The following is a 27,369-nucleotide window of genomic DNA, read 5'->3' on the forward strand; positions in this document are numbered from 1 at the left end:
TACCTATACAGTATGTGTTCGGTAAGATTCCTTTTCTCATGGTTTCAAAGCTATAGTTGTGGCTTTGGCAATTCAACGTACTGCCACACAATGTCTGTAATTATAGATGTTTTCAGCACCGTGCAGTATATGTGGCCGGATCAAAGACGTCAGTAGTAAAGATACCTGGAGTATCTTTCGGAGAAGACTTGGTAGGTAGTCATCGGTTTTATTTTTGCCAAAACAAAATGCGTAAAAATTGAATGGACTTGCACAAATATCAAAGCGAAATGACATTCAGTTAACATAGTTCAGTTTTAGTGGCCAGTTATTGTCGAAATAATAGCATGGACGTGGTTGTAAGTGGCAAAGTATCTAATTAAATATAAACTACCAAGACAAAACTAAATAGACTATGCTAGTACGCGTGAAACAATTGTATCATTACGATTAAAATATGTTACCGATATTTTTTTAACAAATCTTGCAAACATCGTAGAACATTACCAATACTTTTGATGGCAATATATCACTGACATTGTCTGGATCAACTGTGAATCAATGTTTGAGTCTTGAAAGACACAAAATCTTTAGCAAAGATAACAGAAAAGAAATATATTTAAAGGGTGTAATTCTAAAATGCATATGAATGAAGATAAGTATTGGTGAAAGTTGATATTATCAGTCAAAACTAAAACAAAGTGCTTGATAGAAACGGGATATCTATTTGGAGACAGGAAGGTAATAAATAGGTCAATTATTGCATTAGAAAAGCAATTGTCTAAGCTCCAGTGATCTGGATAGTGTCATTTTTTGATATTGTATCATTTACAATGTCGTATGGATCTTTGCACTTTTAAATGAATATAAAACAAAAGAATACAATATTTTTACGGATATATGCTCTTAAACTAAGTAATAGAAAAGAGCAAAATCCAAAAGATGTCTAAAATTCGAGAAATAATTTATTTTGCTAGAATACAAAATGAAAATTTAAAAAAATTACATTATTGCAAAATATTTCGCACATAATCCAAAGGTTATATCACCATCGTAATTAATAAAGTTCTAATTAAATTCCATTGGTATTCAAAATAAGATTGAGCTCTGAAGGTGTCAATGTGACTGTAATCTTGTATGTACTATTGCAGAAGTGACCTGAAGTGTGAAGATGTACTAACATTATTCCAATTAATCACAATTATGTAGTCCAATATGTCCCTATCAGTCAAGTTAAAGTTTCTGTCTAAGAATATTATTTAAGAGAACCTTATAATTTTAGTCGATACATAATTTGAAAAAGCGACGGCTGAATGTTCGTTTTTCATTTGCATATATGATTTACAAATTATAATACAATAAGTTGAAGGAAATGAAGTTCCGTTATAAATACTATGATATTTGCATATCATCAAATGAGATTGGTGAATAAATAAAACATACCTAACAAATAAAACGTAAGAGCGGCTGTGTGATTGCGCCATTCAAATTTTGATCTACTATGATAAATGTAGCTCACACATGAATGCGTTGCCACCATACATGCGAGTAAGCACATGATAATATGGCAACATTTTTGTATTCAAAAATATAATCTAAGAAACTGATTGTTATAAACAGAATGTATTATATCATGTGATCTACATTACTATTTCGTGACAATTATAACCGACGTTTATATATCAGTGTAAAAAGTTTTATTAAAACATGAAATATTTTCTTTGTTCTTTCTTATAACAGAAAGAAGCAAACCTTTAAACAACCAATGCATTGCTTTTCTTTTCAAGTGGTCAAAGTATCTTGCTGTGTTTTCTCTTTGAATGTCGAAGAAAATGCAAGCACCTTCCAAAAGTGATACGGCCAGAATAATGCTCATTATCGAATTATCCAATCTATGACATAACCCACGTCTTCTTTGGTTACGACAACTGAGTCTCTGTTGTGAACCTTGGAAAAACATACAACACGATGTTAGTGTGCAAGACACCCATGGACGCATGATAGTCTCGAGGGTAAAGCGAGTGCGTCATGGAAGGAAAATGTTGCTTGAATGTCGTGTTTGTCGGCAAATAGAGATGGATCTTCACTGAATATTTTGAAGGTCACTGGATCAGTTCTATCCTCTACTCCCACACACCTTCTAATATTTTGACCCCGTCTTCGACGGCCATTTTTAATAAAGTGTCTAGTTTTCCCGTTCAAAAATGTGCCGATGCGTCCATCCACAATGCGAATTCATATTCATTTAGGACTATCTGCTAACATAAAGACAGAAATAAATGAATAAATATAAGTAAAGAAACACCTCGCATGATGCTCGAGAATGTTAAAGAATTCCATCAAAGCTAACATCACCATCGCAACCAAAATATTAACCTCAAAGGCAATCATAGCCAGTTCCTTCATTAGTATCAGTAGCAACAAAAACATGGGAGGCAATAACAGCGTTTTCTCAAACTGCTTATATTACCTTAATTATTATACAAGGTCTTCACATGACTCAGTGGTTTATGTTGCATGGATCGTAAATGTACACATCAAGAGAATGCCTTTGAACAAGAGTGAAAGAAGGGAACATGCACAAGAATTTCTAACATCATGGAAACATGATGTATATGTTATATTTAACAATGTCGTAACAACATGTATATGAAACAGGCATTATTATACAGCAGATGAACGACGAACTAACACTTATACAAAACAATAATTGGATTGTATCCCTGGTTCACTTAATGTTGGGCTATTTAAAATAAATACATGATTTGGATTGGAGGTATCAGTTGTAAGTCAGTATATATGGGCTTCATTCGCAAAAGGTGACAAAGTTAATGGAAAAATACTAAACTGTATTAATACTCCTGAATTGCACTGCGATCAGTTCCAAAATATTTAAAAAAAATAATTATAAACATTTCGGGAATATGATTGGCCATACTGATGGAGGATAAACATTAACCTCGAATATGTCAAGCAGAGAGAGAGAGAGAGAGAGAGAGAGAGAGAGAGCTGTGCAATCAGTGGCTTGACTGTGCATCCATTAAGAACCTTCACGTGCTCTTGAAATGTTTCAAATAGAAATGAGAAATGACCTATATTCCAAACGACAATGTTATTTCACCTGAAGTAAAACTTTGAAAAGTTAATAGCAAGCGTTTGGATAAACATAAATGTAGAAATAGGTGATCATGTTTTTCCTATACTTGCAATACTATTGCAAGATAACAAGCCTTCTCAATATGGAATCATTGCCAGATATTGCTAAGAGAAAGCAAATTGATGTTAAACATTGAATACAATTTCGTAATGTCTGTTATTCCAAGAACTGTTAATTAGGTATATGCATTATTAATTCAGCGTCATTCTACTCCAAATAAACAACGTGCTGCTGGTTATGCTTCGACATTCGGATGAATTAATCAGTTATTGTTTGTGCTACTGAGCTCTTTTGTACATTAATTATGATGCCTCGTCAAGGTCATGTCAGCAAGTGAGGTCTTTATAACGTGAACCCGTTTTGTACACTATATTCGACGAGCATTCCGTCCTCGATGAGGGTAATGAAAATTGCCATCTCCAATAACTATATCTAACGGTAATCTATTTACCCAAGACTGGAATGCCGATTTATTATATGGTCCTCGAAAATGAAAATGTTTACAATGACTATAGAAGATTCGTTTTAATGGTGCATTGTTTAACAAAAGTAATATATTGTATATATTCATAGCAATATTGTGCTCTTTGTACGACACGTCTAGCAATAGGTATGACTTAAACAGGTTACCAGTATAAACTATTAGTTTAGGAACAAAAAACTTTACATTTATTACGTTTGGCCTGATTTAAAATGTCTTTTGAAATGGCGATACAATAGTAATAGTACATGATACAAAAAATGTCATATATCTATACAAAGCAATCCTGCTGATTACTACTGCAGTTATGTTCATTAGCTTTTGGTCTGGTATATATTAAGCAATCAAGGACACTTTTCAATCACGATATGTAAAGTATTGGTTCCATACTATATCCTTCTCAGTTTCACTCAATACGATGTCGGAAAAGATAAATTTGAGAGTTATATATTCGGTAAAACGACATTATGAAGCTTCGGTATTTGAGCTTGAACTTCCAAACAATGATTTGAACATGCCGCAGTTACAAAAACAGGAGTTCTGGTACTTGAAGACCCTAAAAGATTCCCAGGAAGACCTACCTCCAGTAGGCAAGGATTCGAATCTTCGCAAGAATAATCTGGCAGTTTTCTTCAAAGGATTCCCTTAATGTACTATCTTTCCAACACAAGAGAGAATTGTTCATCCGAATTTGCAGTAGCTATTTGACACATCATATGTTTTCAATGTTCCGTGCCCATTTCTCTCACTATGTCATTTCATAGTGTACATAATTAATCTGCCTTTATTCCTACCAATAAACTATACATGCAGTTGGATATGTTCATTGTGAGCTATCTGATGTTTTAATTATTTTTGATAACCTGATAATGGCCATTTCGGGACGAATGTTGAGGATCCAATATGTGAGACAAAAAGATGATGGGGTTGCGAGACCATATATAATATACACTGCCGTCAAACGTACCCTCACACAAACAAATACGTCCATACACACACATGTGTGTGTGTGTGAGTGTGTGTGTGTGTGTGTGTGTGTGTGCACAATGTCTTGGTCTAAAAACATTATATCAAAACACTTGAAAAAAATGATGCAACTGACAAAAGGCACTATTGTAATTGAAGGGGTAATCTACAGTACCTATTAACGGAACTCGTCTATGCATAACTTCTCCTGATGACTTATGTGTGCATATAGCTTTGTGTTTCCCTAATTTACACGTTTCGCACACGTGCGATTCATTTTTTTATACAAATGACGTGTCTGAAAATTGCATTGTGAACTCGCGCCATTTTCGACAGTCATCGGTGATAAGTAAGTTCCACTAGTAAAGCAATACAAGGAAATATTTTGTTAAAATCTGAATATAATGTTTCGTTTTACTTCTTTTAAAAAAGAAAATTAATTATTTATTTTCTTCGTTCTTGAAAGCGTATGCAATGGAAAAGATTTAAACCCTGGAATATAATTACATTTGCAGTGCGGCATTGGCCAATTGATAAAAAATCCGTAGTGTGAGTAATGCATTTACTGAAGTGATAAGTTTCTCAAATAATATGTGCAAAATAATAACAAATGCATTTACTGCATTTGCTAATTTCATGAGACATGTGTTCGAAGCACTTGGTTGATTGATTCAAGTTTGTTCATTGCTACGGTAGATACATATATTGTAATTAACCTTATTTCAAAATCAAGTTATAGTAGTAGTCTACCTAAAATGGATTGAAAATTCTGATAATTGGTTCTTGTAAAATGTCTTTTTCAGATTGAGTTAAACGTACAGTATAGATTCAAACCTTAGGAAGGTGTTGAAAAGATATTTTCTATTAGGGTGACATAGTATTTACAGAAAATGTTAATTGCGAGCTAGGTCAAGTGGAGGGTTATACCATGGTTGATGTTTATTCATTCTTACTTTTACATCTGGAGCGGAATCAGTCGTACTTTTTGTGTTCTCTTTAAATTTGGGTGGATTTATTTATTGAAATTATTACTCACTGGAATTATATTGTGCTCATTATTGTTCATGGACTACACCATTAAGGATGAATTATAGTAAATTCAGATAAAGTCAGTTTGGATTATATTATTGCAATACATCAAAAGACTGTTAATAAATCGCTACATTCTAGGTCATTGGTACATTACAACATTCGAGACTACAGGCACATCAACAAATTCAATATTTGAATTTATTTGGAATGCCAATGGAATTATATTTGAACATTTGGACTTGTTATTTAGATTTCAGGACTATTTGTGATTTAATTCACAATACTGTCGGTTATTTTATACATTTTTATATCGTTTAGAATTTAAAGACAAAATGCTAATTAAAGCAAAACAAAACTTCAACTAAAGAGCAAAGTAAGGCGTGAAGAGAGAATTACATGAGTTGTTTTAGATCAACATCTATATGATTGAATGAACACGTTCATTGAATTAGTTTTCTGCATTATTGAATTTCATAAATGTAGGACACGATAAACATTATATAGTATAATTCACAATTACTTGGTAACAAAGCAGCAATATAAAACATGGAAATAGTCTGCATCCAAAATGAACAAGAACTTAAACATAGTAATGCAAAGGATTTTATGGTTATGGTCTTTCACTTCTCATTGAAATTGCAAAGGAATTGCTTGATAAGCTTTTCAAAATATACATTCCTTTACTAATCTCCCGAAATTCAATCAAAAAGCACGATCGCATCGAAAACTAATGAATTGATTTACATGAATAATCTTGTTATAAGGATGTGTCTAAGTTGCCAATATGTTAGTTAATGGGACAACAATCTAGGATAAATTAACTTCTAACAACTAAATAGCCAAATGCTTTTTTTATGAAGTATGACTCTGAAACATAATCTACATCACGAAATCCGCTGAATGACCATATTTGTATTGACTATGATGATATGGTAAAATTGAATCTTTGGAATTGGGGTACAACAGGTTTGTCAACAATAAATGCACAACCGAAAATGAATGCAATCTCGAATTATTGAATTGTAATATTTTTAGACAGTTACATCTATTAAATACAAATATCCATATATTTTACCTACAAGAGATTATGTTTATCTCGATCGTTCAAGAACATAATTTTTAACATGCAAAATATACAGCAGTTTGTTGACACTATGCTTTCATAACTTTGTATGAACGTTTTAAAATACATGAATTTGTAACACATACACGGCGCATTAGCTACTCTTTTATAATGGCTGTCGCAAGGAAGATCTTATAAAATTGAGAATTGAGAGAAGATTGAAAGCAACACATTTGATAATTAAACAAGGCACTAACTTTCAAAGAAAACCTAAACATAGATAATTCAACAAGGTAACAAATAAATGGTTTCATACTTTCAACCACCAATGACTAAAAAAGCTTTGCAATAGTGACCTATCATTGCTTTCTCTATTAGTTCCCGCTGTATAAAATTTTATGCGATCTTCGCTGTCATTTGAGATTGAGCCATTCAGTACACTTATATTGTTATCTATTAAATTAAATACATTTGCCATTTTACCATTCTTTCATTTGAAGGAATTCTTTAAATCATGACCCACCTAATCACATTATCCTGACACTAGGCGTACCAGTCCTAAAAATAACCTCTTTATGCCGAGTGCCAAGTGAGGCAGCTGCGAGTTCCATTTTTTTGTATGCACTTGGTATGACTAGGCCTGTGTTCGATGCCGCAACCTCTAGCATCCTAGATAGACACTCTAACCACAAGGTCTTCAAAACTTTTGCGATCTGCACTAAGTACAATTAATATAAAGGCTCTTTATAAAGAGCAATTCCACATGGCATAGATTCATTAAACATAAAGGCAGCATATATGGATGTTTTAATCTCATTCCTTTTTATGTTTGCGTTGTTTTCTATTTTAATTCACCAGTGACCTGGTTCTACTCAACTTGCAAACTAGCCGCAAATAAATGTATTAATTTGAATTTGATCAGACTTTTTTCGTTTTTAGAGACAGCGTCCATTGAAGAATTTGATATTGTAATTTAAGTTTAGAATCGTTTGTTAACTTTGATTACAATACAATCCTGTAATTAGTAAAGGTTTTCGAACGTATATTTTCTTATATATATTATACATTTTGAATGTGCAGAATAATCTTGCTTAATTCCAATAATGTTTTAGAGATTCTGATCTGAGTGCCATTTAAAGAGCTTCCTGGATTTTCTCTCTGCTCTGTCAAGTCCATATACATATACTAAATTAGACGTTTCCGTTTCAAAGACATATTTGAGAAATAGTACTTTTGAAAGTTAGCTGTAACTTACATTAATTCAGTACAGTTGTATGACGTATATCTCTTTTCGGTACCAGCCTTGGTGCTTGTCATTTATGAAAGATTGTGACTAATCATTATATGATTCCTCAATTCCATTTGATTTGATGTTTGAAAATTAAAGTGTTTTAATTCCATTTACCAATCATTGATGCTTATCAGTTTAGACGAACATGTCCAGAACATAACCTCTAATAACCATTTCATAATTTGATGTTATGAACTTAAATATTCCTTGATGTCGCCATTCATCTTCAGTACATTTTTGTCACAATGGACTCTAGCTATGTAAAATCGCGCGCGTGTGTGTGTGTGTGTGTGTGTGTGTGTGATTTTGAGTTTTGAGGTAACTTTAACGATTTTTCAGTCATATCTCTACGATGTCTGCAGTGTGGCAGTTTATAGTGATGTCTAGCAGTGGGACATTATGCCTCAGATATGTAACATGATGTGCCGCCCAATCACATTATCCTGAGACTATACCAACCAGTCGTAACGATATCATCGTAATGTTGAGCGCCAAGCGAGGTAGCTGTTAATACCAATTTTGTAAGTCTTTGGTATGCTCAGCCGGGGATTGAACCCACGACCTCCCTCATCCAACGCGGTTCCGTTAACCACTAGGCCACCGGAGCAGTTCTTTATGAAATTAAATTTTGGTATAGCTTGTCAAATTCTTCCTTAGTGTTTATTAGATCTTGTATAACGGACAATCCTCGTTTCATACGTCTATGATTTTGGACATTACATATGCTTGGGATAATTTTAATTAGTTTTTTTTTCGTACTTGTCACAGACTACAAACTTATTGCCATTCATTCAATATATGTTTTAATTATTACATAATAGGGTCCGCGGGAGATTGAATGTCTAAAACGTTCGCCTTTACCGACAATTGTCATCTCACCTCTGTCCGCGTTGGATTGAGTCTAGGGTTCGGCCAATGTGGGTATATGAGAAAGCTACCAGTAGTTTCCCGTGGGTTGCGGGTTCTTAACCTATCATGCGGTGAGAAATGGTGTAAAACCCTAAAACAGCAACATTGTCACATTATATGAATAAGCAAGATATTTGTGACGGGTATACTTTGTGCAAATACAATTATATTTGTATGCAGAAGGTTATTAGCAGTCGTAAAATAGAACGAGAAAGACGAACTAAAACTTAACTGCATCAAGAGTGCGTGGAATTGTTCATTACGTGTCATCAAACAAATATGTCATTGTATACTTCAAAGGTGAAGAAGGACAATCAGTACTTGTATTAGTTTTCCATTTGGATATTTCATCAGCATTTTAATAAAATGTGTATCTGTTTGTTTTGGGGTTACACAATTTTATACATGTAAGTAGTATGGCTTTGTCTTATACTCAGCACATACGTGTATGCAAAATTCATTAGTAGTTTGAAACTATTACATATAATACGTTTCATTTTAAAGTTATTTTCTCTTTCACAGATGTATCAAATTAGAAACCATTACGTCAGAATCTTTATCAGTATATGCACGTTTATCAACCAAATATTTATAGCACACACTTTCATGTAATTGTTATTTTGAACGTTTTTGGAGACTGTCATACAATTTGTATATTTTATTAGAAGATATTACATCCACTGATTGCAGTTTAAGTTTTTGGAATTAAATCCTTCTGCGCTATTAACATTGTAGGCTTTTGTTAGGTTCTAAAACATGCTCGTAATAAATATAAGGTTAGTTTCATCACATGTCTTAATAAGTTGGGCTGTAAACCGTGAGTACAAGTATTTGTTATCACCTTTTATATTCTTCGTTTCCACTGGATATATGTGCTCCTCGTTGTTATTTTGTTTGCTATGTCATTGTATAAGACAATACACATTTTGTCGAGTTTCTGAACTAAATACATATTTTAAAAACTTAGGAGTTCTTTTATATTATGTTTATTAAATCTGTATGATTATCATGACTATAGTATGTAAATGTTTTTAATCTAATTGTTGTTTACTTATTATGTATCTAACTCTTGTCAATCTCTTCGTTTTCTTCACTTATTTTCAAACAGTTTCAGAACAAGTTCCGTAGTTTCTATTTGATCACATCTTTGACGTCATTAGTTTCAGCTCCATTCATAACTATGCTATGTAATTTGTAGCTTAAGCAATCAATTTCTTAGCGTACAGTAATTTATTAAATTGTTTGATTTGTATTTTATTCACCAAAGTATATATATATATATATATATATATATATATATATATATATATATATATATATATATATATATATATATATATATCGATACAAACATAAATGCATTCATACCCCATACATACATGCATATATATATATATATATATATATATATATATATATATATATATATATATATATATATATATATATATATATACATACGATTTTTTAATATTTTTCCTGCAATCGTTGCTAGAAGTTATCAATATTCTAACATATTTTTACCTCTTATTGATAAAACACTGCTGGAGGAATGTTTAGAAGCCTTGAATTCATGCAATTGTTTACTTGTGGTATCATTTATGGTCATGAATTACAAATGGTCTTTTTCTTGAATTGACATTATGCTCAACAAAAAGAAAAACAGCTAATTTTGGAGATAGTAGCTCTGCAGATCGAATGATGATACCTTGCTCTGACAATTTTAAGTTATCGACAACTGTCATATGTTTCAATGAAAGGTGCTATCCTATATTGCCTTTTAAGTAATACTACATTTTCTTGTTATTATCTATATTTCAGGATTCTGTTCCTTCAAATCATGAATATTGTGTAGCTGTCAATTGTGGACTTTTATATCCTCCTTATTATAACACGCGGAATTTGTTTTAATAAAATTTATTAAAACAATGTTAATTATGTTACTGCCATGTTTAATTCGATAATTTTTTTTTTTGTCGTTTGTATAATTTGTCCAACACATTGATTATCATGTATGACTCATCTGACGAAAAATGTGAAATCAGCTTTATTGGAAGAGAAAATTTAGTATTTCATATAGTTCACGTTTTTTGCTTTGAGATCTTTGTAGTCATTTGTGCTAGAAGTCAAATAATTGCTGATATTGTTCGATGTGGTTCAAACTATGTATGTGGTATTTATTTACTGTAAGTTTCATTTTAATTTAGACACTTTTTCTTCAAATATCTCTGTTTCCATTTTTAAAGTATCAATCGCCTAGGACATAGTTTATGGATCTGTATGGTATTGTAGGTTTAATTATGAGCACTGAATTAAAACATAATGAATACAAATTTGGAAAAATCATTTGGTTTTAAAATAGTCCACGATAAACCTTTTCGTTATTAGTACTTGAATGTTCCTTTATTTCAATGTTGCCATAGGGAAACATTTATTTACATGGTCAGTGGGTTTATTTCATTATTCTTTGTCGTGCAATAGGTATTGATATATGTACTGTATATCTCGTTTATATATTTCATAACTTGTATTATTTTTAAATTAAATTGATGGATAAGTAGATGTAACCTAATTATTCCGTACTTTAAATGAAGGCAATTTAATTGTCCATTTTAATATAATCTTCATTGTTATTTCACCATATGTACTACTAATCAAGAACAATACTAATCCATTTTTTGCTCTTTTTGTTTTTGAGAATGGTATCGTAATAAAGCAGTTTTACATTTTAAAATATATATTGAATGACTATGTCCAATATGATTTATAGTATAGATATATGTTATCAATTAGTATACACTATTGATCCATTTAACCTATTTATATGTTGTATAAATGCAACCGTTTGAATGGGGCTCCTGGTGGCCGAGTGCTTTAAGGCAAAGGCCATACAAGATCACTCTCGTTTCACCTAAGTCCGCTTTTATTAGAGTTTCGGCTCCACCGACGTGGGTATGTGATACAGATTGCCAGTAGAGTCTCTGTGTTTTCCCTGGTTCTTTGTTCACCAGATATACTGGCTGTCAAGTGTAGCTATTATAAGCTGTACAAAGGCATTCTACGTAAAAAAAAGACGAAAAACCGCAACAATTGCAAAACCTTTAAGTGAATATCGATTTTCTTCTCAAATTGCATTCTTCAATTGAATTGCAAGTCTTTAAATCCATTTTCATTTAAGCTTGTAAAATATTGTTTTATGTTGTGTGTTTTTTAAGCATTGGTCGTAATGTGGTCACAGCGATTGGCAGAGGAACTCGTTGAATTTCAATTTAGTGCTTATTTAATAATATTGCAAACAACCATTCTTCTTACAATATAATCAAACTAGCATCGCTATTTAAAATAAACGATAAAAAATAAACCTTTTCATTTCTTATTCGTTTGTGTTCATATTTAAACATCTTACTCTGTATTCAGTAATTAATTGGGGAACCACGTCCTAAATTACTTAGTAGTATGTAGAAATGGACTTTGCAACAGGTTTATTTATATATTTATTATATAATAATCAAGGTTTAATCAATTTTAAAATGATACGTCTGTCCAACTTATGTGGTTTGTTTAAGTGTTATTTTTATTACAATTAATAATCACTCTGTTAATACTTTTGATATTGCGTTCCGGGAAGAAATATTAGATTGTATTGTCTTTTCGCTTTCATGTTTCCTCATAGATTACCGTTTTTAGGGATCGATATAAGCCTGTGAAATAAAAATGAAATGCACATCAAAGTCATTAAATTGTGCAATTATCAAATTTGGTTATCTACACAACAGCTGCCAGCTAGTATTGCAGCTGTTGATTATTAGTTTTAATGAAATCTATTAAGTATTAACCTTTGTTATTTATTTAATGGCGCATAAATATTGGGGATTGGGGTTTTGTTCTAATCATGAGTGTTTTTGTTTGTATAAAATGTGTTTCTATATCACAAACATTCTCTCATATTCTGTTCATTTGTATACACACACACACACACACACACACATATATATATATATAAATAAATATATATATCTTTTCCTTAGAAACTACCGCTCCGGTGGCCTAGTGGTTAGAAAACCAGCCTTGGATGCGGGAGATCGTATGTTCGATCACTGTCCGAGTCAAATCAAACATGGTACTAACAGCTGCCTCGCTGGGCGCCCACCATTAAGAGGTTAGTGTTAGGACTGGCCGGCCTGGTGTCAGTAAAATGTGACTGGATGGGACATGATGCTACATGTTTGCGGCATGATGCCCCAGTGCTAGACATCACTATAAACTGAAACATTCAGACATCGTAGCGATATAACTGAAATATTGTTAAAAGCTACGTTAAAATATAAACCACACAAACCACTCCTTAAAAAAACGTATTGCTAAATTATATTGATTGTATATTTGTTTCTATGTATGTTCAATTTCCTATTTAATGTTACAAATCTGATTGTTTCACCAATATTACTATTTTTAATGTTCTAATAAAATGCGGTTTTTAATGTTTCATTTGCTTCTACCTTCTCTAAATTATCTGAGCTGTTTTGGGATCATTTAGTCAAAGTTATGATTCAATGACGCTCTTTTGTATTCTTCATTTAAATCAATGTGATTGTCTTGACGAAAAATAATTAAAAAAATATATTTCATTTGGAAATAGTATTTGTTCCGGTATCTACATATTATATCACCGGATCTGAATCTACTCACTTGTGTTACCATTTAATCAAAATGGTTTGTCCCTTTTATAAAGTAATGATTAGGAACTTGTGGTATGATTTATATTTATAATTTTTTGTAGCTTCTTCAGTGTTGTTTGAGATCTTAAACATTTCCATTTTTTGGACCCATCCTGATACATAGCCGCAGAAGTTTACAAACATCATTAAACATATGCATACCGGTTCAGAAGAAATCCACAAGCTATTTCAGCTAAGTAAATTTTGTATTGCTAGTGGATAATAAGGAAAACAAAAACGAAATTGTATTTCAATCACACTAAATATCTGCAACCAAGTATTAGATAAATATGAGGAATTAACGGGGTACTGAATATTTTGCATCGACGCATTGGTATTTTTCCACAAGATAAGAAAGAAAGAAAGGAATTGTATTTCATGTGCAATCTACAATCAAACTAAGTATTTACAACTATTTATTCGAGAAATATGACGAATTAACGGGGTACTGAATATTTTGGATCGACGCACTGGTATTTTTCCATACCATGGCCATAGGAATATATATGGTGTAAATATTAGAATATTTAGTTCGTTCTATATTAATTACATTTCTGTCCAATTTGCTTTTTTATTTCTTGTTTTGTCTCTGTCTGTGGGCAGCGTTAAAAGGCTATCAGTATCTCGGACATGCAAATGTGGTTTTGGTATAGAAGTGTTCTATATACATACATGAAAGTTGCTTATGTCTTGCACTATACACTTATTACGCAAACAAACAGAACAATGTATAAACATTGCCCAATCTTTTTATCTATCATAACAATGATCAGATATGACTTACTGACAAAATACCCACCAGACGAACATCAACAGCGATGATGCAAAAGAGACTAAAGCAATATTGAATTACTTATTTCCAATAAAATTAAAGATAAATTCTCTATATTAACACACAGATAGATATCTTCAGTTTTCACACACGCACACAAAAACAAACACACAGACATACACATACATTCGTGCGTTCCTCCGTGCATAAATACATACATACCTACATGCATACATACATACATACATACTTACTTACCTAAATAATGGAGATCTTTTTTCACTACAGCAATGCATACCGCATACATCAGGAGAGCTATTGCTGCAAACGTTAATGTATGGCATAATGATGAGGTCATTGTTTCAGCGATCATATTATTCATATAACTGGAGGAACGGTATAAAACCCTGACAATTAAAAAAAGATCAACAAGCGATCAATTATCGATTTCTTTATTACAATCAAAGCAAATTGATATTAGCAGTTAAGTCTACGTCGTAAAACGTGAGCATCGGCCTACCTGTTGTTCCACTGACACTCCCACCGATATGGGTATATAGGCAGCAGTCCGTCCGTCCGTCCATCCATCATCCATCCATCCATCTATCTATCTATCTATCTATCTAACTATCTATTTATTTATGTATATTTATTCATATATATATATATATATATATATATATATATATATATATATATATATATATATATATCAGTCTATCAATATATAAATCTGCCTGTCGGTCTGTATGTATGTCCGTATGTTTGTATATCTATCTATATATTTATCTATCTACATATGTATGTATATATATATATATATATATATATATATATATATATATATATATATATATATATATATATATATATATATATATATATATATATATATATATATATATATATATATGTATATATATATATGTGTGTGTGTGTGTGTGTGTGTGTGTGTGTGTGTGTGTGTTGTGATGAGATTTGGATTTTTAACGTAGCTTTAACAATGTTTCAGTCATATCGCTACAATATACGCAATGTGGCACTTTATAGTGATGTCTAGCACTGGGACATCATGCCGCAGACATGTATCATGATGTCCCACCCAGCTACATTATCCTGACACCGAGCCGACCAGTCCTATCACTAGCCTCCTAATGTTGAGCGCCAAGCGAGGCAGCTGTTTGTACCATTTTTGTAAGTCTTTGGTATGACTCGGCAAGGGATCGAACCCACGACCTCCCGCATCCGAGGCGGACGCTCTAACCACTAGGCCACGGAGCGGTATATATATCAAAACATATATACGTCTGTTTGTCTGTATGTATGCCTATCTATCTATCTGTATATATATATATATATATATATATATATATATATCTATTTACCTATCTATCTATTTATCTATCTATCAATCTACCTATTTATCTATCGATCTATATCAGCAGCGACTTGGTTATTTAGCCAAGTTATATATATATATATATATATATATATATATATATATATATATATATATATATATACATACATCGATCGATCTATCCGTCCGTTCGTAGCTCATCAGTCAATTCATATATGCATCCATCTGCCAGTCCATCCATCCGTTTATCTCTCTATATATCTATATATTTATATATCAATCTATCTATCAATATATATGTCTGCCCGTCTGTCTGTATGTATATATATATATGTTTGTCTATCTATTTACATTTCTATATGTTTATCTATCTTCATATCTCTCTATTAATCTATCTATCTATATATCTTTCTTTATATCTATATATATATCTATCTATGTATCTATCTATCTATCTATCTACCAATATATCTATATTTTATATATATATCAATACATATATATGTATGTTTGTCTGGATGTATGTATGTCTGTTTGTCTATCTATCTATCTATATATCTGTCTGTCTCTATATATGTCTGTCTATCTATATATCTATCCATCTATCAATATACCTATCTATCAATATATATGTCTGAATGTCTGTCTCTATGTATATATGTATCTATCTATTTATATTTCTATATGTCTATTTATCTTTCTATCTATCTGTTTATCTATCTATCTATCTATCTATCTATATATATATATATATATATATATATATCAATACATATATATGTCTGTTTGTCAGTATGTCTGTCTGTCTATCTATCTATCTATGTCTCTCTCTATATATATCTATCTATATATCTATTAATCTATCTATCTATCTATCTATCTATCTATCTATCTATTTATCTATCTCTATCAGCAGCGACTTGGTTATTTAGCTAATCGTGTTGTCCTCGCATCTGAATTGACAAGTGCTACCCGCACTATCCTATTAATACAGCACCGCACTGATTAGTGTTACCATGAGCACAATGTCTCATCGTTGTTCCAATATTATCATAATGGCGACTAATTCACGTGCACTGTTTTACTATCAAGTTACGCATGCAGAGAGTCAACGATGTTGGCCATTTCTAACAACATAGATAACAATACATTTTTACTTTCAGGGACATTCTTACCATAAATTGTTTTAGTTGAATCATTCCTCTTTTACAGCAACTAATATACTATTAATCGCTCTTTCTGGTAGTATCCCTCCTAACCGCTCTCTATGCTTATGTACGGCTGTCACACGTAATTGGTCACCTTTCGTACATTGACAGCGTTTGTGTCATATTTAGTGACTGCTATCTATGAGTTTTCTTCACGTCAGGAACGTTAAGAACTATTTAAATTAGGTTATCCAAGTCTTAGATTAGAATTTTCATATTTGTATTGTCATCTCCTGCGTTTGTGCCGTTTTCTGAATTTCTCACGATGAAAGCGTTTCGATTGTTTCATCTCTTATCTTGTAATCAGATTGCTCGATTAAAATTACCAATTTTATTTTACTTAGCCTCTTTATGCGTGACTTAACTCTTGCTGGCCTCAAAAAGATGCAACAGGGTCTGAGCTTACTTTCATGATGATTTATGTCTAGAACCTGAAGCTTCTCCTCCTCTGCTGCCACCAACACTGGAATATTCATAATGTGACTACCATATAACTATATGGATTTGACAACAAGCAATAGGGTACACTCAAATCATATCTTTCCACGATGGTATGTGGATCTGTATCTTAACAAATATGTAAACAATAAACAGCAAGAGACTAGGATTACAGTTTAATGCATAGATTAAATGTAGATGACAAAAGTTGCTGTGTTGCTAATATTAGCCTACTTCAGCTGGCAAGAAACAAGGTAGCCGTGTAATAACTTAATACACGGTTCAACACTGCCTAGCGTTGCTGAGGGACATGTTTCCAGTAGTGTATTAGTGCCTTGTAATTACTATTTTGCCACACAATTACTGTCATATTACCGTGGCACCAATATTACCACACTGGAAAATATTAATAGGCGCAGTACCGTATTAACATTGCGAAAATACCATTATCCTTAACCCTGCTTCTCGCTCACTACCTTACTATATGGGATCAACTAATCATGCACAATGAATATACACGTATGCATGTGGAAATTTGTGGACAGCCATTCTAACACAATATATAATAGAGATGACACCCCTTCAGTACAATACTTAGCTTATATGGTCATGTCTAATCCTCGTTGTTTTACAGCAAAGTAACTGCTCGATAGACACTCTACGTGATAGTTTCCTAAACCAACTGCTCGTGAATCTCGTATATGACCGTTTCACTTGACTGATCTGCAGTCCTAGCTGGACCAAATGCGTACATCACGCTCAATAACTAAAATCCAAACATATACTTCTGCTCGCAAAACGTAAGAAATGTTTACAATCAAATGAGAGATTAAAAATAATAAAAATGAATGCGTATATCTACGCATCGCATTTTGTGGTCAGCAGGTTGATAGAACCATTGACTATATGTCGTTCTATATATATATATATATATATATATATATATATATATATATATACATATCAGGTTGGATTAACTAATGACTATATATATATATATATATATATATATATATATATATATATATATATATATATATATATATATATATACTTGTACATCGATGCATCCATCCGTCCGTTTGTCGTTCGGTAGTCCATTCAGTCATGCATCCATCAACACGTCAATCCATCCATCCATTTATCTATCTATCTATCTATATATCCATCCATCCATCTGTCTATCTATCTATCTATCTATCTATCTATCTATCAATATATAAATGTCTGCCGGTCTGTCTGTATGTATGTCTGTCGGTTTGTTTATCTATCTATATTTCTGTCTATCTATCTATCTATCTATTTATCTAAATATATATCATCAGCGACTTGGTTAATTAGCCAATCGTTGTGTCCACGCTACTGAATTGACAAGTGCTACCCGCATTATCGAATTAATACAGCACCGCACTGATCAGTGTTACCATTGACACATAGGTCTCATCGTTGTTCCAATATTATCATAATGGCGACCAATTCACGTGCACTATTTTACTATAAAGTTACGCGTGTCGAGAGTCAACGATGTCGCCCATATCTAACAACATGGATAACAATACACGTTTACTTTCAGGAACATTCTTACCGTAAATGTTTTTAATTGGGTCCTTCCTCTTTTACAGCAACTAATTTGCTATTAAATCGCTCTTTCTGTTAGTATCTGTCCTAACAGCCCTCTATGCTTATGTACGGCTGTCACACGTAACACTGGACAACAAATTTTTACAAAAGTCATGTTACTGAAATAAAATTAGTCAATTCTTATCAATTTTTATGTGCTGAACACGAATATGACAGTCAAATTGCAAAATTGGCTCTAGTTTTTTTGTAATCTGCAAGAAATTAATGTTTACATAACGAAATGCATTCCAATAGTAAAAGGTCAACTGTAATAGCCTACCTATAAAAAATCAAGTCATTGACTACATCTTAGATTTCTTCGCCTGTCTCTTGTACAGCTGTTCGGGAGCATCTCTGAGGAGTGTCCAGCAGTAGTCAGCCAGCATTGTAGTGGACCATTTTCCCTGGTATCTTTGTTCCATTGTTGCGATATCTTGATGAAAACGTTCGCCGTGTTCATCACTAACAATACCACAGTTGCTAGGAAAGAAATCCAAATGGGAATGAAGGAAGTGAATCTTTAGAGACATATTGCAGCCAAGTTTCTTATACTTCATCAACATGTCTTCTACTAGTTCCTTATAGTTTTCTGCCCTAACATTTCCGAGGAAGTTTGTAGAAACTAGGCGAAAAGCAGTCCATGCTTGTTTCGCGTCACCTTCCAACAAGTTGTTGAACCGGTCATCTTTGAAAAGCTCTCGAATCTGAGGACCCACAAAAACTCTCTCTTTAATCTTTGCTTCGCTGAGTCGAGGGAATTTTTCATGTAGGTATCGGAATGCTGGCAAAGTCCGGTCAATGGCTTTCACGAAGTTCTTCATCAAACCTAGTTTGATGTGAAGGGGTGGTAGCAAGATTTTCTGAGCCTCAACCAGAGCTGGGTGTTGGATATTCTTCTCTCCAATGGCTACATTCTGCCTGTGAGTCCATTCCTTCCTCATGTAGTGCATTTCCCTTGCTCGGCTATCCCACTCGCATAAGAAACACATGTATTTTGTATATCCTTGCTGCAGTCCCATTAAAAGGGCAACTACCTTCAAATCACCACAGAGGTGCCAGCTGTACTTGTTATACTCAATGGAATTCAGAAGCTGCCTTAAGTTATCGTATGTCTCTTTCATGTGGACAGCATACGCTACTGGAATAGATGGAAGAATGTTTCCATTGTGCAAAAGCACAGCCTTGAGACTCAGTTTCGAAGAGTCCACAAATAGTCTCCATTCTTGTGGGTCATGAGTGATTTTTAAAGCATTCATGAGGCCCTCAATATCGGAACAGAATATCAGATTACTTTCCTTTCTGAAGAAAGGCTCCAATTGCTGGTGGCGCTTTCGATATGCAGTAATTGTGACATCTTCTTCTAGAAGATTCCATTGTTGGAGTCTTGATCCTAGCAATTCTGCCTTGGTCTTTGATAAGTCCAAATCACGAATCAGGTCATTTAGTTCTTCCTGTGTTATTCTGTGTGGGGTTGATGATGCACCACAGTGAAAATCTGGATCACTGCATGCTGATAGACCAGGAGAAGAACAGGTCGACTCACCTTTGTATTCGTCAGATGAATCAAGAGAATATTCTGCTGGAGGTTCTGGAATAGGAAGTCCCTCACCATGTGGAACTGGTCTCAATGCAGACGGAATGTTTGGGTAGACTATTCTCGACTTCTTTCGCTTCGTTATTCCGCCGGAAAGAGGAGGAACCAAGCAGAAGTAACAGTCATTTAGGTGGTTGCTTGGCTCTCTCCACACCATTGGGACTGCAAACGGCATTGATGACCTTTTGCAATTCAACCACTGTGAAAGCTGTGTTGTACATGTAGCACAGCATATATGCGGAGCCCAAGGCTTGTCTTGGTCACCAACCTTGCATCCGAAGTAAAGATGATATGCCTTCTTCACTTGAGAATTGATACTTTTCTTCTGGTTGGCAAATGTCACTTCCCCACAAATATAGCAAAAATTGTCCGCGGTATTAACACACTTTCGAGGCATTACTGTTCTTTATTGTACGTAAATGGATAAAATAATAAGTTTTATGTAACAGTAGCTTGAACTGTCTCGCACAACGTCTAAAATATTTTAAATGCTGAACCTATCTGATTGGGCTTTATATAGTACACTGCTTACGTCAGCTTCAGCAGCCGCCTGGCATTAGTATAATAGGCCTACACATGTATAGTACACTGCTGACGTCAACTTACTTCAGCAGCCGCATGGCATTAGTATTGCATTGCATCAGAAAATGATGCAATCAACTGTGGATGATGTGAGCATGATGGTATTATGCAATGTTACATCATTATTCCGGATGTTGCTGCAGTCCTACTGGAGAAATTTACACAGTGAAACATAGAAAATGAGGTATATGAATATCTTCAAAACGAGAGCCAATACAAATTTTTCACGGTTATATTCGTGTTCGGCACACCAAAATACTACAGATTAGGGCCTTTTCAAGTCAGTAATGATTTCACTGTTGACCAGTGTAATTGGTCACAGCGTGTGTCATATTTAGTGACTGCTACTAATGAGTTTTCTTCAGGTCACGAACGCTGAGAACTATTTATATTAGGTTAATCAGGCCTCTGTTTGGCTGTTGTCACTCAACGCTAGCATTGTAGGATTTGGTAGACTGATTACAGCAACACTCCGTGAAACCCCACAGGTCTCTATATATGTTTCACTTACACTATCTTAAGCCCTACGTCTCAGGGTAACGCGGACGACGAATGCGTTTCGAATTTTTCGTCTGTTATCTTGTAATCAGATTGCTCGATAAACCTTACCAATTTTTTGTACTCAGCGTCTTTATGCGGGACTTAGTTCTTGCTGGCCTAAAAAAAAGATGCGACTGCAACAGAGATTATTGTCATGATGATCTCTGTCTAGAACCTGAAGCCGTCTCTTCCTCTGCTGCCACCAACAATGGTATATCGATAATGTGACTACCACATAGCTATATGGATTTGATAACCAGCAATAGTTTACACTCAGACCATATCTTTCCACACTGTTATGTGGATCTGTATCTTAAGAAATATGTAAACAATAAACAACAAGAGACTCAGATTTCAGTCTAATACATAGATTAAATGTAGGTGACGAAAGATGTTGTGTTGCTAATATTAGCCTACTTCGGCTGGCAAGAAACAAGGTAGCAGCATAATACACTGTTCAACACTGTCTAGCGTTGCTGAGCGGCATGTTTCCAACAGTGTATTTCTGCCTTGCAATTACTATTTTGCCACACAATTACTGTCATATTACCGTGGCACCAATATTACCACACAGGAAAATATTAATAGGAGCAGTACCGTATTAACATTGTGCCAACACTATCATCCTTAACCTTACTTCTGGCGCACTACCTTACTATCTGGGATCAACTAATTAGGTGCAATCAATATACATGTATGCATGAGGAAATTTGTGGACAGCCATTCTAACACAATTTTTAATAGAGAGTACATCCCTTCAGCACAATACTTACCTAATATGGTCGTGTCACTCTTCGTTGTTTTACAGCAATGTATCTTCTCGATAGACACTCTGCGTAAATGTTTCCCAATCCAGCTGCTCGTGATGCTCGTATTTGACCGTTTTCCTTCACTGACCTGCAATCCTAGCTGGACAAAACGCGTACATGACGCTCAGTAACGAAAATGCAAACATATACTTCCGCTCGCTAAAACTGAGAACTATCTACATATAAATGAGAGATTGAATGTTATCAAACTTAATGCATATATCTACGCATCACATTTTATTTGTCAGCAGGTTGGATTAACCAATGAAGATATGTCGTTATATATACCTATATATATACATGTACATCAATCCATCCATCCGTCCGTTCGTCGTGCTTCCGTCCATTCATTCATGCATAAATCCACCCGTCTGTCCTTTAATTTAAGATAGTTTGACCTGCCATACCTAGTCACCTTTCGATTTATATTTATATAACCTGACTTATAATATAATTGATGGAAATAAAAATGGGTTGAGTGAGTTATATATGAAACATATACTATAAGTTTGCCTTATTTAAAAATAAATGTACCATCTAGCATTAGCTAATAGTTTACTACTTCGTTGTTTGGACAGATACGCCCTTCGTTATAATCATTAACTTTAAATTTCTTTTCTTGCAGATTAATCGTGATAATGAAAACTGTTAATTATATTTATACTATAATATAAATATTCCTGTATCATTCACAAGGGCATCATTGTTATGGAAACATATTATAAAACAAGGACATGTTAATATGCACTGAAGATATAGATATATTGGCATCATGTAGAAATGTGACGCAATTTCAATAAAATATCATTGTTAACAAATACAGAAAATTGTTTGAACGGATGCCGACAAATATTGTCCTCAACCGTGGGTAAAATTTTCAAAAGATCATGAACAATTCTCATAAATGTACTGAAAAAATACTGTTAGACTAATTCGTCCGCACGACAATCATGAATAATCATTATACCATGTACCTTAATCCTCTCAGCCTGCTGCGCATTACTTCATGGTAATTTCTCCACCGCCCCCGACGTTTGGTACCGAGCTTGTGGCAATAACGCCTTGATGACTATATCATTCTGTATCCGTTTCCAAAATCATCATCACAGCAGCAACCGACAACAATGTTAAGGTTAAAAGCGTCTACTAATATTGATATTTTCCCCATTAGCGCTATAAGTAAAACAACTTAACTGTATAATACGTGACACATTTAAAACGTGTTTATGTACAAATAAAATGATACAATTTTCACATGCTTGAAAGTTAAAAATATTGCCCTTGAAATATCTCAAAGCAAAGAGTAGGTATTGCAGCTTTTAGCAGTCCTTTGTAACTTCATCACAAACCCATGATTGTGGAACAAAACATCTTGTGTTGCCATTGTCTGGAAGGTATCAACCTGAAACATATCTGCAAACACAATGCCACAGCCAACTATATATACCCCAATGCTAACTCTGAGTCAAATCTCACTTCTAACACCATTGTAACATGATAAATTATGGGTGGTCTGATGAAGACACATTAGATGTAGATACTACATAGAACATCAATAGCTTGGCATAAATGTATACGTATTTCAGCAACAGTTATTATAAACGAACATATGTTTTAAAAATACGACTAAAACGCAACGAGTTATATGTTTTTGAATAATAAATACACACAAAGAAAACAAAGATAACTGTACATATAGTTCAATATTTCAGACATACTGCTGTTTGTATATGTCATGCGCATGACGACTGTGTATAATCTCATTACACCCACTCGCGATTATTATTTAAGTAATGATTCCACGTATTTCGGTGCTACAGATCTGTTGGCAGATCCTTAGGGAACCGCACCACAGCGCATATTAACTGGTTCATACAAGTAAATAAAGGAAATTCAACTGCAGATTACCCTCGGTACTTTGTATGTGAAAGTATCACTTTATAATATTTTTAATATTACACATCACTGTATGCAGACAAAAAGTGTAATCTTACCCAGTTATGGAAAACTCAAAGTTCTTTAAAAAAGAAAGACATGTTTCAGAATATATATATGCCATATATATTTTGAAAAATGTATTGTTTATTTAAAGAACATGGATTTTCCCATAACTGGGTAAGATTACACTTTTTGTAATCTTATATATGATTTATATAGTTTGGCGCTAAATCTGAATATCATTCAGCCAATTTGCTCTCGTCTCCGCTTCTTTTCATATCGATGCACCGCAACTGTGAATTAGATGAATACCAAATTACCTGTTATAATTCATACAAACACAATCCCCTGCAGAATTTCATACAAAGACTCATAGGCAAAGCGGTGTCTATCAAATTGAAAGAATGTAAAGTATTCACAACATAATTAGTCTTATTTACATTTATGCATTTTATTTGTCGGATAATTACCTTTGCAAAAGGTATAGGCAAATGTCAATTTCATGATATCTTCAATTCATACTGGTAAAACAAACTGGCTGCTAAAAGTCCAAATCATAAAGTGTAGGGAGGTATTTTAGAAACGGATATGCTTTGTCCATTGTCATTAAGTATTTATTATAAAAGATCGTATCTAATGTCCCAATGCTCCGATATTTGTTTCCCAAATGTAAAACGAATATTGGACAATGCGATCTATATATAAATAATGCATAGATTAAGAGCAATAAATCATACTATTTTGTGATGAATTGTCATCTCCAGACGCTGATAAAAATAGCTATAATTTGGTAAATATCAAATAATGTAAATATTGTGTATACATTAAAAGACAGAGCGAACAAACGCATACATATAGTGGAGATAACAAAGTATATAATCACATAAGTGCAAATTTGGCAACAAATGAAATAATAAGACGAAATAATCGATCCCATTATCGTAGTTGCTTATAATGATTAATGTGAATTTAAACAACAACAAAAAAAACAACACCAGGCAGATAAACATTGTCTGATAGATTAGGATCAGTGAGCAGCTATTTTTAAAATAAAGAGTGCACGTTTTATGTATGGCACCATAAGAAGTGAAAAATCAGAATCCTCCGCACGACCTACATGGGCCTTGGTTGGTCATGTGCAATGCACTTTACGTTCTCTTTACGCTTACTGTGTTTGTCCACTATCATATTCACGCAAGGTTTTGTTCCAACATATTAAATAATATTATTGTGATAACATATTGCAATAACATAAAATTCGTCTTTAGTATATAGCTCCTCTATGAACTCAAGGGTCAAGGTTGATATTTTCACTGCTCTAAATAAGTCTGGTTAAATTGTTCCACAGGTACATCTTCCTTATTCAATTAAACAACTCGAATGCATACCCACATACAAGTATTGTTGCAATCAAACAAGCACACACACACACACACACAGATATATATATATATATATATATATATATATATATATATATATATATATATATATACTCATAAGTAATATTGATTTCCTACGTGTGAAAACAGCCACTCAGAATACAATTATATGCGTTTGTATCTTAGGAACAACATCATGAAGTGAAAACAAAATGTGACTTATAAGCAAATCTACCTGGATATCAACAAGCTGAAGACACACAAAACAAAGCAACCAAACTAATATATATTTTACTACTCCAGGGTATATGATGGCAAAATGTTAAAATTTAGGTTCATATAATTCTAATTATTTTAAATAAAATACTCTAACCAAAGAAAATGATCACGTTTACAAGTATATGCGAAGAGATGAACACAAGGTTATTTTCGGAGCCAATCACAGAGTCAAATTATTTCGTACCAAGAAGACTAGCGATGCAATTTTTCGTGATGGTGGTACTGCTGTTTTTAAGGTTATGATGCCACCAATAATATTGTGGCTGCGTATGGTAAGTTTTTGCTGACCAAAAAGACCACATCTTGTCCTTTATGCAGTCTACAAGAGGGTAGATGTTGTCATTTATCACGGATACCACATACGTGTAACCAACAGGTGATATTGCGCAGCAGTCTAAATGGCAAGTAAATAACCGATACCCTTACTGCACCAAATACGTGTTCCTGGCTCTTACAGTTCGAGATAAAGAACAATCCCGTAGCAAGATGATATTTGGCCGCTTGCAAGTGACTGAAGTTTCGCTGCCGATAAACGGTCATGAAGAAACTTCAGAAGAAATTTTGCTCTACCTCACTAATAGCACATGTCAATCTAAATATGTGGTCGTATCTAAATTGGCATTTAAATATTGACACTGATATGCATATTTCAAGCACATGTTTCACACACTCTGCCTGTTTTATTGCCTTTTACTGGAATGCTTGATGTTGTTTTAGGCAGCCTGTGGTCCATATGTATTTTCGTCCAGGTGTTTTTGTGGCTCCATCCGACAAGATTATGTTGCTAAAAAGCGCGGTCGGTCGTTGCAAGGTCTTGACGCGCCTCTGGAAAACTAGTAGTTTTCTAAAATTGATAGATTCATTAGCCTGTTGAGTTTTCATTTCTTTCAAAAATATTGTATTGCACGAACGTTAGTTTGGCCTTTTTGAAAATCAGCTGACGGAAATAAACAAATGAATAAAAATCGATTGCGGGATCACTATAAGGTATTTGTTTCAAGAATGTTGACTATTATTCTCTCCATGTTATGGATCAAAAATATCTTAATAACCTTAATGAGGCCAAACACAATAGCACCTTGGTGATATTGAAATTATTCACACTGAGGCAATGCAAATCCAACGAAACGGATATAACATTTTCATTCCTCGCTACGATTCCAGTACTGTTAGGGGCAGCGGCTCGAATATTTACAAAAGTGGTCGTGTTTTGGAACAGCATCGGAATGGCTTTGAAAACGGCGGTCTGTG

The 27,369-nt window shown here is 33.6% G+C and overlaps 2 long non-coding RNA genes across 6 annotated transcripts in view; one reads left to right on the forward strand and one right to left on the reverse strand.

Moving 5' to 3' along the window:
* LOC149795843 (uncharacterized) lies at nt 1-25,820 on the reverse strand. The gene is made up of 4 exons (XR_016422423.1): nt 23,494-25,820; nt 22,484-22,619; nt 14,627-14,689; nt 1-2,234 (listed from the first exon to the last, which is right to left on the reverse strand). It is a non-coding gene; the product is annotated as an uncharacterized LOC149795843 (long non-coding RNA).
* The window catches only part of LOC149795836 (uncharacterized), a 735,181-nt gene that overhangs the window by 479,362 nt on the left and 228,450 nt on the right, over nt 1-27,369 (forward strand). The window lies entirely within an intron of this gene.

This window comes from Sinohyriopsis cumingii, chromosome 7 (assembly GCF_028554795.1).
Source record: "Sinohyriopsis cumingii isolate HCF-2022 chromosome 7, ASM2855479v2, whole genome shotgun sequence".
Classification (NCBI taxonomy): domain Eukaryota; kingdom Metazoa; phylum Mollusca; class Bivalvia; order Unionida; family Unionidae; genus Sinohyriopsis; species Sinohyriopsis cumingii.